The sequence below is a fragment of the Equus quagga genome, chromosome 2 (genome assembly GCF_021613505.1).
Source record: "Equus quagga isolate Etosha38 chromosome 2, UCLA_HA_Equagga_1.0, whole genome shotgun sequence".
Lineage (NCBI taxonomy): Eukaryota > Metazoa > Chordata > Mammalia > Perissodactyla > Equidae > Equus > Equus quagga.
The window spans coordinates 149,970,332-149,986,479 of NC_060268.1; the positions used below are offsets into that span (position 1 = coordinate 149,970,332).

A 16,148-nucleotide genomic window follows, 5' to 3' on the forward strand; every position below is an offset into this window, starting at 1 on the left:
GCGGGGGCCCGCTGCCGCCCGCGCCGCCGTCCGGGCAGCGCGCAGAGCTCGGGGGGCGCGGAGCGAGGCAGCGGCGCCCGGCGGGCCGCGCACGGTATCCGGGCGGGCGCGGACCCCGGCGGGCTCGCGGGCGGCGCGCCCCGGGCTCTGCCTCCCGGGCACTTGCCTGGTTCCTGCGCGCTCCTGGCGTCCGCTCTGCAGCTGACACACGGTAGCGGGGACGCCCGACGCCTCTAGCGACAGGCGCGTCCCAGGGGGACGCTGCACTTGGGGACTCCGGCGCGACCGGCCAGAAGAGGAAAGGTGAGGAGGCGACTCTGTGTGGCTCGGTTCCTGAGGCTTGGAGAAGGGGAGAGAGGGGCTTTTTTTTTTTAAGTCTCTCAATCCAGTAGATCCACCCAGGGCAGCTGCCTAACCCCGCGTCCCTGGCAGAAGAGTCCCCACACCCCCCAACCCAGGGGAGAACTGAGGCAGGCGAATCCCGAGGGAATGCAGGCCAGCCATCACATGGGCTGGAGAACACCCTGTAAGTTCTTCCTTCACTCATTCAGATTTGCCTCGGGTCCCCACTTCATTTTGTGTGTACAGTGTGGAGGTGGCCAGTACAAAGAAGAAAAATAGAAGCTCTTTTTGTGACGGTACCTAGCAACAGTATTTCAAGGAAGGTGCTCAAGAGATTATTCCTGGAGAGACTTATCTACATCAAGTCCTAGAAAATACAATATTGGACCTGGTCCCACTTTAACTGGTAATTAGAAGGATGGCTGCGTCTTTTTTTTTTTTTCCTCTGAAAGTCTTCTAATGCTGTCATAACGAATAACCTAGAGCTACAAGTCCTCCCTCGTGGCTGATGTTAAATGCACAGTGTAGATTTATGTTTTCCCTCCGCCTGCCTGGTATTTAAGCCATGAGACACTTGGTTCAGCTGACTCAACCAATTATTCTGTGTAAGAAAGATTCATTTTTTAAAGATTTATCAGCGTTATTTTAAACAGCTCCCTAAATAGATGTTAATAGGATTCACTTCATGGAAAAGTTTTATTTGCACACGGTTCATGATTTTAGTTGCATTATGTGAAATTTGCTGGGAGGTCATTGAGATCCCTGCAAAGTTAGTGCGTTTCCATGTATTTCTTGCAGGAACCCCTGGTAGGGATAGGGTGCGGCCGCTGCCATTGAAACCGCACAGCGCAGGCCAAGAATGCTGGACCCCATTGGGGAGAATTTTGGAGAGCTTGTCTTGGGAGGTGGATGCAGGTGACCCCACAGATGCCTGTACAGGGGCCCAGTTGTTATTTGGGGAGAAGGGCAGGTAAATTATCTTTGGATGCTATTTGCAGCCATGTCTTCCCAAATACTTTCTGAAGAATGCCTGACGTTGCTGTCATCTAGAACATTCTTTCCTCTTCCCGATGGCCCTTCCTTCCTCATTTTTACCACTCTAAATCCTTATGATCCTTCAAACTGAATTTTGTTGCTGCTGTGACGCCTTCTCTGATACCCCGGCCCCAAATACTCAGCCTTCCCCTGCTCTGATTCCTACAGCATTTTACCTTCCCGGCCTTTTGCCCCTGCCTTCCATGAGAGTTATTTCTGTAGACGTCTCATTTTCCCTACTGAAGGCATTTACTGTGGCTTTCTTGGCGTACTGCTTGCACCTAGAAGGCCCTCTAGAAATAATTGCAGGCCATTATTAAATGTTACGACTTTGTTTCTTCAACACATCTCTACTTTGGAGGAGGTAATATAACCGAAAGGATTTAGAGAAAAGCGTAATATTTACCATTCACATTGTCCTCCATTTACAGCCCCACAGGGGAAAGTTTCTTTATAAGGAGCCATGCATAATAATCATCTTTGGTCCATGCCTTGGAACCAAGTAAGAGGGGAGATTGAGCTGGAGGGATGTTCTTCCAGTCCTTCTAGTAACATTAGCAACTTGGATGTGCTCCAAGGTTGACCTGTGTCATTAAAAATTCCATGCTCAAGTGGGTTGTGGTGAAGCTAGATTCCAGCGAAGGTAGCTGGTTTTCTTTTTCTATTTGCAACCATTCCTAGTCACGGTTTTCTCTGGGCTTTTGTTGTATACTTTAAAAAATCATTTGATGTGCAATTTGTCACCTACAAATTTCTAAATGAATAAAGGAAGATTGAAAAGAACTGTGCGTGATGGATCAGTCTTCTAAAGCAGAGAGCAGGGAGTGTTTCCCATGCCTGGTCAAGAGGAGGTGTTTGCACAGAGCCAGGCTGCGCTGCACGTGTGTGTGTTGGCAGGCCCTGCCTTCTACACACCTGGCTGGCAAGCCGCCCATAGAAGACAACAACTGCTTCAGTCTGGGCTCCTTCTCTCTGCCCGGGCTACCTCTGCTGGGGAGGAGGGTTGGTGCATGGGAACACAACAATTTAGAGCTTCTGAGTTCAGAAGGAGAGGCAGGGAAGAAGCCAGAAAAAACAGTAACAGCTTAGAGTGTGAATCTGTTTGATCAGGTTGCTTTCCTCCTGATGTTTTATTGAGATCTTTGGCATTGAGCAAGTAGGCGTTTGTTTGGGGAGAGGAAAGGAAGGTGACTGGGGAGGATGGTGCTTCTGGAGGACTGGAAGGTATTGATGGGGGCTTAGGAAAGCATGTGGTCCAGTTACATTGGGGATGAGGGAGTGGGGAGTAGAGAAAGAAGAAGATACCAAAGATACACTTTGCTGTGGGCCAACCACAGGGCCTAGAAAGGAAGAGAAAACTCCAGCATCCTGTGGTCCTCTCTACTCCCAGGGTACCGAACTCAGCCTTGTTTTTATTAATGCTGTAATTTGTCTGTGCTATGGCTTAAACAGGTTTTCATGAGCCAAATTGGGAACTCAGCCCTCTAGAGCTGTGCTGTCCAGTATGGTAGCCACAAGCCACATATGGCTGCTTGCATTTAAATTTAAATTAGTATTAAATGAAATTAACCGCATTTCAAGCGCTCAATAGCTACATGTGGCTAGTTGCTGCCATACTAGACAATGAAGATATAGAACATTTCCATCATCTCAGAAAGTCCTGTCCTGGAGTATTGTTCTAAAGGATTAATGCCTGCTAATCTCCAAGGTACTGCTTTCCAAACCAAATTTATTCATAAATTAAAAATTTACTGTTTATAGTCTCCTGGAAAGTCTAAAAATAGATTAATAGATGAAAATAATAGTAGTGACTATTGTTGGTAACACTTGTATAGTGCTTACTCTACCACATGCCAGGAGTGTTCTAAGCACTTACATCTATTAACTCATTTAATCCTTAGAACAACATTAAGCAGGAAGTGCCAGAGATCTGTTATCCCTTAGCTGCAATTCCAAAATCAAAAATGTTCTGAAAGCTGTGGTTTTCATAAGTTTGGCTACAAAACTTGGTCTGAATGACTTGAGGTTATTATAATCTTTATTTTTCTCACCTGTTGAGAACTATTCATACATTTTTACTTCAGAAATAATGGACATGTTTGTTTGCTGCAGACCCCACTGACAGTGTTATGTAATAGGTGGTGTATGTGCTGTCTTCCTGTTACAAAAGGCAAAAAACTTTTGGATCACACTTAGCTCCTCAGAGTTTGGATAAGGAAGTATGGAGCTCCATTATGATGCCAGTTTTGAAGATGGGAAAACTGAGGAACTGAAAGGTTAGGTAACTTGCATAAAGTCACAGTAGGAAGGTGCCAGAGTCAAGATTCAGTCAGAGCAGACCAGCTCCAGAGTCCATTCCCTTGACCACTGTGCTATCCTCCACCGGCCTCTGGGCTCATCACCCAAATGACTGACCTTTCTTGGCTGGGTGGGTGAAACCAAAGAGCTTTAACTCAGTTCATTAGAAAGTTTCAGGTAGGGCTGTGGCTAACTGGTTTAGCAGTTGAGATTTTGAGATGCTATCCCTAGTTAAACCACTGGGATAGGCATGCTTCACAATTGTTTAGCCTGCCCCTTTCCCAACCTTGTGCCGGTCACACTTGGTTTTGAGCCATTTGCTCAGTAAGAACTGGTAGGGACAGAGGTCATTCATCGTGGGCCCTGTTAAAACCACTGGGCCTTCGTTGAAACCTGTAGCACATGGGGGCTTATACACTTAGAACTGCTGTGAGGTAGAAGGCAGGGAGTGGTTTAGTCCTGGTGTATACCAACTATTGAACTGTGGGTGGGGCCATTCTGGTGGCCTGCCAGATTCTGAGACTTCCTGGTATGGTTTCAGAGGGTCTGGATCAATCTGACTCAGTTGAAATTCCCTCCAGGGGAGACTGTGAGTTCCTCTTTTCTTCTGGGAAGGCAACTGGAACTGCAGGAGGGGTCTGGGGTCAAGACAGACTTTTCCCTTTCCCTCTTCAAGTAGAGGCAAGCCTAAGTGGTCTCTTCTTGGCTTTTTGGTTCAAACCTGCATTTGAAGAAATTCTTGAGTAACCACAAGGTTTCTCCTTTAAGTATGAGAAAATGTTCTGGATGCTCCATCATCTGTGCAGACCTTTTACTAAGGGCTCTGCACGACCCCCATCTCTCTGTATCCAGGGAGCATGCGTACCTCTTGTGGCACAGTCTCTGAGACCCCTAATAACTGTGGTGGCTCCAGGTATAATGGCTTAAAGTGTAGGGACAAGGCACTCTATTGGTGAAACACAAGGGCTCTGGAATCAAAATTACCTGGGTTTGCATAGGCTTTCCCTACTACCTGTACAACCTTAGACAAGCAATTAGCCTTTCTGTAAGATGGTAATTTTATAGGGTTGCTATGAGGCCTAAGTATAATTCACCTAAAGCATTTTGCATAGTGCCAGACACATAGTCAGTACTCAAAAAGCTAGCTACTGTTAGTGTGGTTTTTTCCCTCTAGGCTTACCTAAGTCTTTCTAGTCTGAAATTTTAGACTTTGGAGAGGCATGTGTGGTAGGCTGAATACAGTCATGTACCACATAGCGACATTTCGGTCAATAACCCTGTGCCTACACAACGGTGGTCCTGTAAGATTGGTACCATGTAGCCTAGGTGTGTAATAGGCTATACCATTTAGGTTTGTGTAAGTACGCGCTATGATGTTTGCACAATGATGAAATTGCCTGACAACGCATTTCTCAGAAAGCATCCCTTATCCCTCCTTAAGTAATGCATGACTATAATGGCAGTGGCCTCCCAGAGGTGTCCAGATCTTGATTCCTGGAACCTGTCAGTGTATTACTCTACATGACAAAAATGTGGATTTGCAGATATAATTAAAGATTTTAAGATAAGGTTGTCCTGGATTATCTGTGTGGGCTCAGTCTAATCAAAAGGGTCCTTATGAGAGGGAGGCAAGAGGATCTGAGTCCCTAGTCGGAGGAAGGGGTAATGTGAGGAGGGGAACACCAGCCAAGGAATGCAGGCTGCCTTTACAGGCTGGAAGAGGCAAGAAAATGGATTCTTCCCTAGGGCCTCCACAAGGAATGCTGCCCTGCCAACCCATTTTAGACTTCGGAACTCCAGAACTGTAAGATAACAAATTTATACTGTTTAAGCCACTAAGTTTGTGATAATTTGTCATAGCAGCAATAGGAAACTAATATGATGTGGAAGTCAGGAGTGGAGTGAAAGCTGTCGAAATAAGAGAATAATAGCCAGCGTTTAGTGTGAACTTTGCTAGGTACTGTTCTAAATACTTTATATGTATTAACCTGTCATCCTCACAGCAACCTTCCTAGGTAGATATTTTTATTTGCATATCACAGAAGAGGAATCTGAGGCACTGAGAGGTTGAGTCACTTACCCAAGGTTACACAGCAAGTATTGGGTATAGCTGGGATGTGAACCCAAGCAGTCTGGCACTCTTAACTATTCCCCACACTGCTCCCCAAAGCAGGCGTTTCTGTCTGCTAAGTCTGACAGTATCAGCCACTGAGTGGTATGTTACTGTATGGAAGGAAAAGGCGGTATTTGAATCAGCAAGAGACAGGCCGATGTAGTGTCCCCCGCCAAAAAAAAAAGAACAACAACTGGTATTGAAGTGCCTGGTAAGTTTTTGCTATTGCTGTCTCACATAATGTGTGTGGACAGCTTGAAGCCGGAGGACGCTGGCTCTGGGAGCAGTTCCTTTGCTGGCCTCCCTCTCACGCTCCCACCTCTGTTCCTACAGCAGCCTCGCTTGCTCACCACAGACCGCTGGCCCTGGCGTCCTGTTGGCTCTGCTTCCCACCTCTGCCTGTTTATTGGGCTTGCCTCATTCCTGCCTCTCTGCTCCAGCCCTGAATTCCACCTCCTTCTGGCCCCTCAAATGCTCAAACTTGAGATGGTTAGAGTCAGGGCCTGGTGTGTGAGGTACCTCAGCTGGTGGGGGGGCATTTTTACCATTTTCTTTTGGTTGAGCTGGCTGTTGTTGGTTTTCTAGCTGTGCCTCTTTGATTTCGCCAGCACATAATTCAGAGTGATATTGGTTTGGACCGGTTGTTTTCAAGCTGTGTTCCAGGAGTGTTTGGGGCCTCTGCCAGGTGAGAGGATGGCAGGAGATGAAGACCTCAGCCATTCTCCCTGCTTCAGCCATGCAGCCCTCCTCTTGTTCATATGGTCTGTTGGGCTTCTGCCTGAGATTTGGCATGAAAGGATGTTCTATTGCTCGAGAGACAAAGAGAGAGGAGTTTGAGAAGAACTAAACCCAAAGTTAAGGCACTATATGTATGATCTTTAGCCCAAAGACTTGGATGCGCAAAAAATATAACTCTAAATTTTCTCTAATTGTGTTTCACAGGTTTGGGATCTGGAGCCAGGTTGCTTCGATTTGTTTACGTCCTGGCTCCACTACTTATGTACAATCTGTATGACCTTGTGCAAAATACTTGGCCTACTGAGGCCTAAACTTCCTTATCTACATAATGGGAGGGGTACTAGCGGGACCTACCTGATAAATGAGAGCATTCATGTAAGGGACTCCGGGCAGTGCCTGATATAAAATAAGAATTCAACAAACACTAGCTCTTATGATCATTTTTATTATTAGTGAGTTTCCCAATGGAATGGCAGAAAAATCTAACCTCGTCTCTGCAGGGGGCTCTGCCCTCCAGTGGTGCTGTGGCTAGGGGTCTTACTTGCATTGGCCCTCTCTCTCTGGCTGGTTGCTGCTGAAATGCTTGTGGTCCCTGACCACAGGTGACTTAAGATGCAGTGACATTGGGCCGATTCTCATGGGTGCAGCAGCTGTGCCTCCCTGAGGTCTCACTGTCTCTGCCAGGAAGCAGGGTCCCTTCTGCTTTCAGGACCTGCAGGACATTTCTCCTTTCCTCCTCTGTGCACCAGCTGTGGGGGCTGGGATGGGAGGGGCAGAGGGAAACTCCCCGTCTTCTCCCTGCTGACATTTGGTTTGTAATACAGACTTAATACTCTTGAATCCTTTCCCCTCTACCCTTAGGGCTTAAGAAAATATAAAAATGTGGGATATTTATATATATATTTTTAATAATATAAATATATACACAATATAACCTGTGGCTAAGCTTGACAAGGTTATTGGTCAAACACTGCTGGCCAGTGCCATTATATACTTAGTGGTGGCATTGCTGCTGGCTCTGTGGAGTGATCTGCTATGTGGTGGCCCCAGTGAATTGTGCTCCATGTATAAAAATCCTAGAAGCTCTCCTTCATGGGGCTGATTGCATGTACATACAAGTCCAGAGCGATAACAAAATGCAGCGAGCATGTATGTATTTTTATTGCTATGTATGAACAGCTACGTTATAAGAATAAAACAGTAAGGCCACTATAATTCAGAATTAAGGAAGAGAGAGAAGCAAGGAGAGACTCTGTTTTGATGACTTCATTTTAGGTTTAAACTATATAATATCACTGAATATGGAAAATCCAGGGAATGGAAAAAAATCATTGGGAAAAACACATGTGACTAAGTGCATACTATACACATCTGGGATTAAAATATCATGTAACACAGTTTAATTTGGATATCACTGGAGTTGGTTCAACTGGCTGTCATTTCTAAAGAAAGTTTCAATTCCTTTGTTATTATTAATAACAGGAACTCAGATTTCATTGATGAGCATATTTTCACCTTGAAAAGTTCGCCTGAAAGAACTGAAGAACTCTCTTAGAGTCTGGTTTGTCAATCTCAGAGCCGTGGATAAAATTCACAGAAGTTAAATACTTTTTGGCGTGAAATTGTACTCCTTTTTTCCCCCAAAAGGCAGAATGAATTTGGATGACAAGGGCAGAGCGTGAGGCTCACTCAGGCTGCCGTTTTGTTGACTGCTGGGGTCTGAGCAAATTCAGATCCACTTCTCTGCTACTCAGCGGGCTAATTAGTCTGTAGCTCAGCCTGGTTTCCTGTGCTTGAGGTTTGTCCGTCCTCATGCCTCCAGGCGTGGTTTGAAAATTCACAATGGGAGGGATTGGAAGGCTCAAGGCAGTTGTAAAAGGAATATGCTCAATTATTCTTACAATCTAAGCAAGAACTTCTTGAGCTATGCTTAGAGGCTATATAAATTTACAAAGAGAGCTACAAAAAGTGACTTTCCCGTGCCATCGGTGCAACGTAGCAGTCAGACAGCCTTGTGGGTTCTTCTGTGACATCTCCTGGGTCTAGGTTGTTGACTGCCCTGTGCTGACTGAGAAGGGGCCAGGCCTCCCCAGTGCCAAGTCAGGGGACGGCTGACAACAGGTGAAGTGCGTTCCCGACCCAGGCGGGCAAGCCCAGATCAGATTAGTTACAGAGGATAAGGGAGTGAGCTGGCTTCTAGGCATGCTGCAGATTTCTAATGAATTAGCGCTATCTAAGCGCCCAGGTCTAAAGTATGTCATCTATTTAGGAGATATTAGTTTTTAAAAAAAAGACTCTTTAATCCGAAATAATTAAAATTAATTATTAATGCAGACATTATGCATCTGTTTATGATTGGTTTATTACTTTTTTATTAATGCTATGTCATCCAATAGTGAAAATTGAGGGCTGGAAAGGAGAGGATCCAAGTGTTCACCTTTGGCTTTTAGAGTTGAAGGAATTGGTCTCCCAAGAGACTCAAGGGTTTGACCAAAGCCGCCTCGCTCGGGAGTGGCAGAACTGGGTCTTTCATTTGCTTCAAATAAAATTAAGATCATACTGTAGATATACAACACACAATTTTGGATCCTGGTTTCTTTGCTTAACTTCCATCATTAGGATGTTCCCACGCCATTAGGTGTTTCCAAACCTTGATTTCAGGGGCTGTGTCTTACTCTATCGTGTGGTCCTGTGGAGGGCTGACCCATTCCCCTGTTGTTGGACCTTTAGTTGCCGATCCTTGATGGTTTTCTATTTAAATAATTCTCCGTTGTCCAGATCTCTAATTCTTTCTTCAGCACAGAGTCCCAGAAGCGAAATTACTGGGTCAAAGTGAAGAACTTTTTTTAAAGCCTCCTCATACGTACTGCCAAATGCTCTCCAAAAATATTGAACCAGTTTGCACTCTACGAATAATGTCCTGGAGTGGTCTTTCCAGGGCTGACAGCGAGAGATACTAGTTTTGTGGTATCTCTCATTTTTTATTCTTCATTTTTGCTAGTTTGATAAACAAAACTTGGTATTTCATAGTTTGAATATGCATTTGTTTGTTTACTAGAAAGGAAAACACTTCTTTATATTTATCATCAATGTGCTTGCTCTCGGTTAATTTTTTTTCGATTATTTTATTGAGGTCATATTGGTTTATAACATTGTGTAATTTCAGATGTACATTATTAAATATCAGTTTCTGTGTAGACTGCATTGTGCTCACCATCTCTTGGTTAATTATTTAATGGTGTTCTTTGCCCATGTGTGTGTGTTTTTTACTTGAGATGACTTTTTTTTAACTTACTGAGGTCATATTGGCTTATAAAATTGTGATAATTAAGAATAGAATATCCCTGGGGCTGGCCACGTGGCCGAGTGGTTAAGTTCTCGTGCTCCGCTGCCGGTGGCCCAGTGTTTCGTTGGTTGGAATCCTGGGCACGGACATGGCACTGCTCATCAGACCACACTGAAGCAGCGTCCCACATGCCACATCTAGAAGGACCCACAATGAAGAATATACAACTATGTACCAGGGGGCTTTGGGAAGAAAAAGGAAAAAAAATTAAAAAAATCTTTAAAAGAAAAAGAATAGAATATCCCTTTATCATATTTTTTGCAGGTATTTTCCTGTCTTTGTCATTTGATGCTATTTTTTTCAACTAGCAATTTTTTCTGATTAAAAAATAATACAAGTTAATTTTGAATAATTTAGGAAATAGAGAAAAGCACAATAAAGAAAAAGCACCAAATCACCTGCAGTTCTACCATCTGGAGTAATTACTAACATTTGGTGCATGGCTTTCTAGAGTTTTTTGTTTGTTTGTTTTTTCCCAAATTGAGAACACCCTTTCCTGTTTTTGTTTGTTTGTTTGTTTTTTGCTGAGGAAGATTCGCCCTGAGCTAACATCTGTGCCAATCTTTTTTCTGTATGTGGGTTGCTGCCACAGCACGGTCGCTGATGAGTGGTGTAGGTCTGCACTGGGGAACCAGACCTGGGCCATTGAAACAGAGCGTGCTGAACTTAACCACTAGGCCATGCAGGGGGCCAGCCCCCTCATGTTTTACAATTTGCTTTTTCACCTAAATTTGTTAATAATAATTAAGCATATTGTGTTTATCCCTACGATGGGGTACTATATATAAATATTAATATCATTTTTTGAAATGTTTATCATGTTTTTTCATGTACAGAAAATTTTAATTTCTGTATGGCCATGTAGGTCTATGTCCTCCCTAATTTCCATGACCTTTAAATTTGTAGTATTTGTCTACTTTCTGTGATTAACCATACTTTTTAGCATTTTAGGCTTTTAGTTACATTCACCTTTTTATTTGGAATCAGTTTTTTGTATATATTATGAGTTGAAGACCTAACCTGTTTTCTAAATAATTAATTTTTCTTAATAATATATTTATTTTCATATATATATTTATATTCCTTATATAATTTCCTTAAACAATATATTTATTGGATAATCCTAGAAAATTCCTAATCGTGTTTTGTGTATCCTAAAGTCAGTTTTAGGCCTAATATATCTATGTGTAAATTCCTTTTTTTTTTTTTTTTTGAGGAAGATTAGCCCTGAGCTAACTACTGCCAATCCTCCTCTTTTTGCTGAGGAAGACTGGCCCTGGGCTAACATCTGTGCCCATCTTCCTCTACTTTATACGTGGGACACCTACCACAGCATGGCTTTTGCCCTGCGGTGCCATGTCCGCACCTGGGATCTGAACTGGCGACCCCTGGGCCGCCGAAGTGGAACATGTGCACTTAACCGCTATGCCACTGGGCCGGCCCCTCTATGTGTAAATTCTTGAATGAATACCACACTGTTTCAGTTATGTTAGCCTTATGATATATATTAATATCACATGGAGCAAGTTTTCTTTCATTATAGTTATTCAAATTTTCCTTATTTTTTTCTTGCTTATTCTTGCAAATTAAATTTTGAGACTTTTTGACAAAACCTCAAAAATTCATTGAGATTCTGAGTGGGATTATAATAAACCTATACATTAATTCAGGAAGAATTAATATGTTTACAGTATTTAGTCATTCCATACTGCTATGTTTCTTAATTTATTCAAATGCTTTTGTAGCTCTCAGTTAAGTATTGTAGTAGTCTTCACATTAATATTTTTCTTATTTTTAAAAAAAGTTTTGTTTTTTTTAAATCAACTTAATTTTTTACTTGATTCTCCTGGCTTTCTAGGTAGAGATTGTATATCCACAAATAATGATTGTTTCTCTCTTAAATCAGAACTTGCAGAATATAAATAACTAAGAGTGAGGGTAATAAACTTCTTTATTTTATTCCTGATTTTAATGGAAAGGCTTCTCATATTCACAAGTATGCTGTTGGCTTTTGGTTTAAATAGTTTAAATCACATTGAGGAAGTAGTTTTATATTCATTAATTTTTTTAAAAAATGAGGAGTTGAATTTTATCAAATGCCAAAAAGGTAATCTTTGAGGTGATTGTATGCTTTTCCACATTTGACCTACTGATATGTTATATTATACTAACAAATTTCCTATCATTAAACCATGTTTGCAGTCTTGTTGTGGCAGTTTATTATCATCGTGTTAATGAATTATGTCTCTAAAATAAAGGTTAATCTAGAACCCATTTAGATTTTACTTTGGGATTTTTTTCATTAGCTTTATTTTAGCCGTGGTCATCAAAGGCTGGTGTTAAAATTAGCTTGCTCCTCCTGAGTGTACATAGACCGAATTCCAGGAGACCCCCTGTACTTTCCTGAGGGTGACAGGGGCAGCTTCAGATGTGGTGAGGAGCTGGAGACAGTTTATGTGGGAGAGAGTAAGGAGCATGAAGTGCACACCACAGATGCGTTAATTGGGGCTCTTCCTATGAGATGGAAATACGTTGTCCCCCTTTTTTTTTAAAGTAGGACACTCTCATTTCTTTGCTCTCCTCATAAGACAGGCCGAATTAGAACTCTGCTATTAGGTTAGACATCCCCCTTGAGGATTCCAGACGCCGAATGTGGACCTCCTTGGCTGGAGTGATGGGATGTTAACTAGCAGAGCAGCAAACCTGAAAGACAAGCTTGGGCCACATCATTGCCTTAGAATCTACTAGTAGTTGAACTCAATGCCAAGTCTGAAGTTTAGGTGAAGAGTTAAAAGAAAAGTGTTCCTAAGGTATATAGAACGGAAGAGAGAAGAGAAAGCAGTCACAAAACTTAAAAATATTAAATGGCGAATATTTTGTGTGCCTTTGACAGCTGGTAGAACTGAGAAACTGACTCAAAGATTTAGCTGCTGTGCGGGTGTCTTTGGGAGAAATTGAGGAGAATCTGAGCCTCAGAAGGAAGCAGGTGGTTGGTTGTGTCTTCACCTTAGCCTGCTTCACACTCTTGCTGCTTCCATGTTGCCCCTTAGTCCCTGTCTCCTCGCGTTTTTCTACAATTTTGTTTTTTCCCAGTCTTGTTTTCTCATCCCTTTAACACTCCTTCAGTCAGCAGTCACTTTGAGTCACTCCTATGTGTCAGGCACTGTGCTGACTGAGGGGGCATGCTGGTGAGCAAGGTCCCCATGGCTACTGCCCACCTGAGCTTACCTGGCCCAGGTAAGAACGCAGGTGAGAACCTGCCAATTTCTGTAATTGTGAAACAAGATGTTACTAACTCTCTCCCTTTCTCAATATTGCAGACTTTTTTTTAATTTATGGAAGGGTAATATAAAACATCATGAATGAGGAATCATTTATAAGTTGTAAAGTTTGACAATATCTTATTAAAGGGGCTCGATTAAAACTCTGTGACCTGACTCATGGGAAAGAGGCTTCTATTGCTACTACTTGGTGTTTTCTCAAGTAAAACATTTTCATCCTTGTTTCTTCCTTTCTGAAGAAATTTCTTTTCAACTTGAAGAATTCTGGAAGCAAGAGCTGCTGGCACTGAAGGAGGCGGCACGTTCCAAGGAATAGACTAGAATGCACAGGGAGGGGCAGCGAATGCTCACCTTGTGACCGGCTTTCTTCGGGGCAGAGGCTCAGGGGAAAACTTGGGAGAGTGCCCAGGACATTGGTTGCTGTTGTGTTGAGGAAGGCACTCAGCTTCATCTGGAGTAACTAGTTCACATAAATGGTCTGCTGTTGATTTCTTGCTTTATTACACTTTTTGAAATTGAGTACTATTGGTTGGTTCTGTAAAAGGATGCTGACTGCGTTCCTATTTTTATATCCAGGATTTGCCATCAAAGATCTTTCAGTCCAGTTAGGGAGACAGGGCACAAATACCTGAAATTTTCAATGTCCTTACCAAGAAATGCCTGAGTCCCGGGCCAGCTGTTAAATGGCTTGAATCCAGGAGAGGGAGCTCTGGCTGGAGTTTTCTGGTGCACAGCCAGGGCTTGAAAGGCAGGTTGTGGCTTAAAGGAAAGGATGGAAAGGTATTCCTCCTTGGGAAGAGGTGAGGCAGTCCTTAGAAAGCTTGTCCACAGGAGAGCATCAATTGGCCAAGTGGGCAGGGTCTCCTTTGAGGTGTTCTGTTTGCTTGTTCACCCCACATGTATGTTGGAGTTCCTTAGAGTAAATTCACTTCCGTGAGTGGAGTTTCACCTTTTCATCAATTGTTCCAGATAGTTCTGTGGCCCACTCCTCACTCCTGAGCTCCAGACCTACATATCCAGCTGCCTGTGTGACATGTCCCTGTAACTCTTATCTCAAATTGAACTCAGTCTTTTCCCAAACCTGTTTCTCTCATGTTCCCCATCGCAGTGAGTACAACCTTTATCCACCCACGTACCGAGACCAGAAGCCTCAACTCTCTGAGGCCATCCCCTCTGAATCCATGCTCTCTTAGCACTGGGAGCTTTTCCTTCCCAGTACTCAATGCACTTTGCTACCTTCCATTTTAGCATCTGTCTTTCCCAATAAAGCACATGCTCCCTGAAGCCAGGGGCGGGGACCCTTGTCAGTGTTCACTTCTCTTATCTCTAGCCCAGCACAACATTGAGGCTGTGACAAAGGTGCTCAATAAATACATGTTGATTGACTGTATGAATTGAACTTCCTGTCCATCCTGCCCCCTAAATATCTCTCTAGTCTGGCAGAACCCAGTTTGAAATCCAGCTTTGCTGTTTACCAGCTGGGTAACCTTGATTGAGCTATTCTGTAAAAATTTATTTTGAGATGATTTTGATGTACAGATTAAGCTACTTTTAATCTCATTATGCATCAGTTTCTGAATCTGTAAAATGAGCATATAGTGGCTACCTCATAGATTTGCAGCGGATTAAATGAAATAAAGCATGTGAAAGATTAATACGGTGTTTGACATGGATATAGTCTCTACTGTTACAAAGGTGGGTTTGCAGCTAGATGGTGGAAGGCCATCAACGTGGATTAAGAAGTGTGTGCTTTATCTTTTAGAAGTTGAGGATTCATGAAAGGGTCCAACTGCGTGATGGAAAAGCCTTGAATTCTGGAATAAACAGACATGGGCTCAAATCAAAATTCTACCACTTAATAGCTATGGGCCTTTTCACAAGTTTCCTAGCCATTCTCAACTTCAGTTTTAAACCTCTAAAGTTAGGATAACAATACCTCGTACCAGGCATTGCTGTAGTGTATAAATGAGGTGGTATAGGAAAAGCATCTGACACTGATGATTTTTTTTTTAAGTTACTTTCTTTCCTCCAGCGATAAGCTCTGGGTTCCCTTGGAAAGAGATCTGTAGTCCAGAGGCTTGTCTTTGGCTCAGCCCAGTTTAACGTTTTTGTCAGACACTTGGATGCAGGCATAAAGCCTTGTTTCCCAAATTTGCAGATGACTCAAAGTTGGGAGGATAGCTCATACAGTAGGTGATGGAATGGAGGTTCAGAGTGACCTCAATAGGCTGGAATGTTGGGCCTTCACCAAAAGGAAAGCCAGGAATCTAGCAGGTGGATCAAAGCATTTGGAGGCATGGAGACCATTTAGAAAGCCATTCCACTAGTCCAGGTGATGCACAAAGAGGATCTGAACTGGGGTGGTGTCAGTGGCAACAGGAGGGAGTTAACAGTTGGGAAAAACTTTTTAGAAAAATCACTAGAATATGACAACTAACTGGGTGGATGTGTGGATAAAGAGGGCTAGAGCTGACTGGGAAGTTTCCTTTCTGGGTTCCTAGGAAAAAGGAGGAGCCGGTGAAGAGCAAGGAGGAAGTTAGTTGGAAGAATTGAATTAGGGAGAGGAGAGAGGTCAGGAGTCTGATTTTGTACATGAAGTGTTGGTCCTACCCAACAGGAAGTTGGAAAGCCAGGACTATAGCTCATGGGAGAGGCTATGTCTGGAAAGAGGCATTTGGGAACCATCCACATAGAGGTGATAGTTGAAGCCGTGTGTGGGAGGGGATGGGATGGCCAAGGAGTGGCCAGTGCTATTCAGAATCATTAGCATTGTTGGCTCTAACTTGAGATAAGCAGGATAAACAAACCCTTGCCCAAGTGGGAATTAGTTCTACTGCCTTCCTAGGGCTCTTTAACTCATTAAAGCAAAGTTCTACAGGATGAAAAAATCTCATATAATAATTTCAGATTTTAAAAAATTGTATTTTTGATTTATTTTTAATTACACCAGTAAAATGTGAATGCATTCTTGCTTGTAAAGAATGTGAACACTACA

The 16,148-nt window shown here is 43.0% G+C and overlaps 1 protein-coding gene across 4 annotated transcripts in view; it reads left to right on the forward strand.

Annotated features, from left to right (window-relative positions):
* The first annotated feature begins 16 nt into the window (after nt 1-16).
* The window catches only part of PLCE1 (phospholipase C epsilon 1), a 299,107-nt gene continuing 282,975 nt past the window's right edge, over nt 17-16,148 (forward strand). For all 4 annotated transcript variants that reach the window (XM_046653787.1, XM_046653789.1, XM_046653791.1 and 1 more), the window contains exon 1: nt 17-303. The gene's annotated coding sequence lies outside the window, so the exon portion shown is untranslated. The remainder of the gene's footprint in view (nt 304-16,148) is intronic.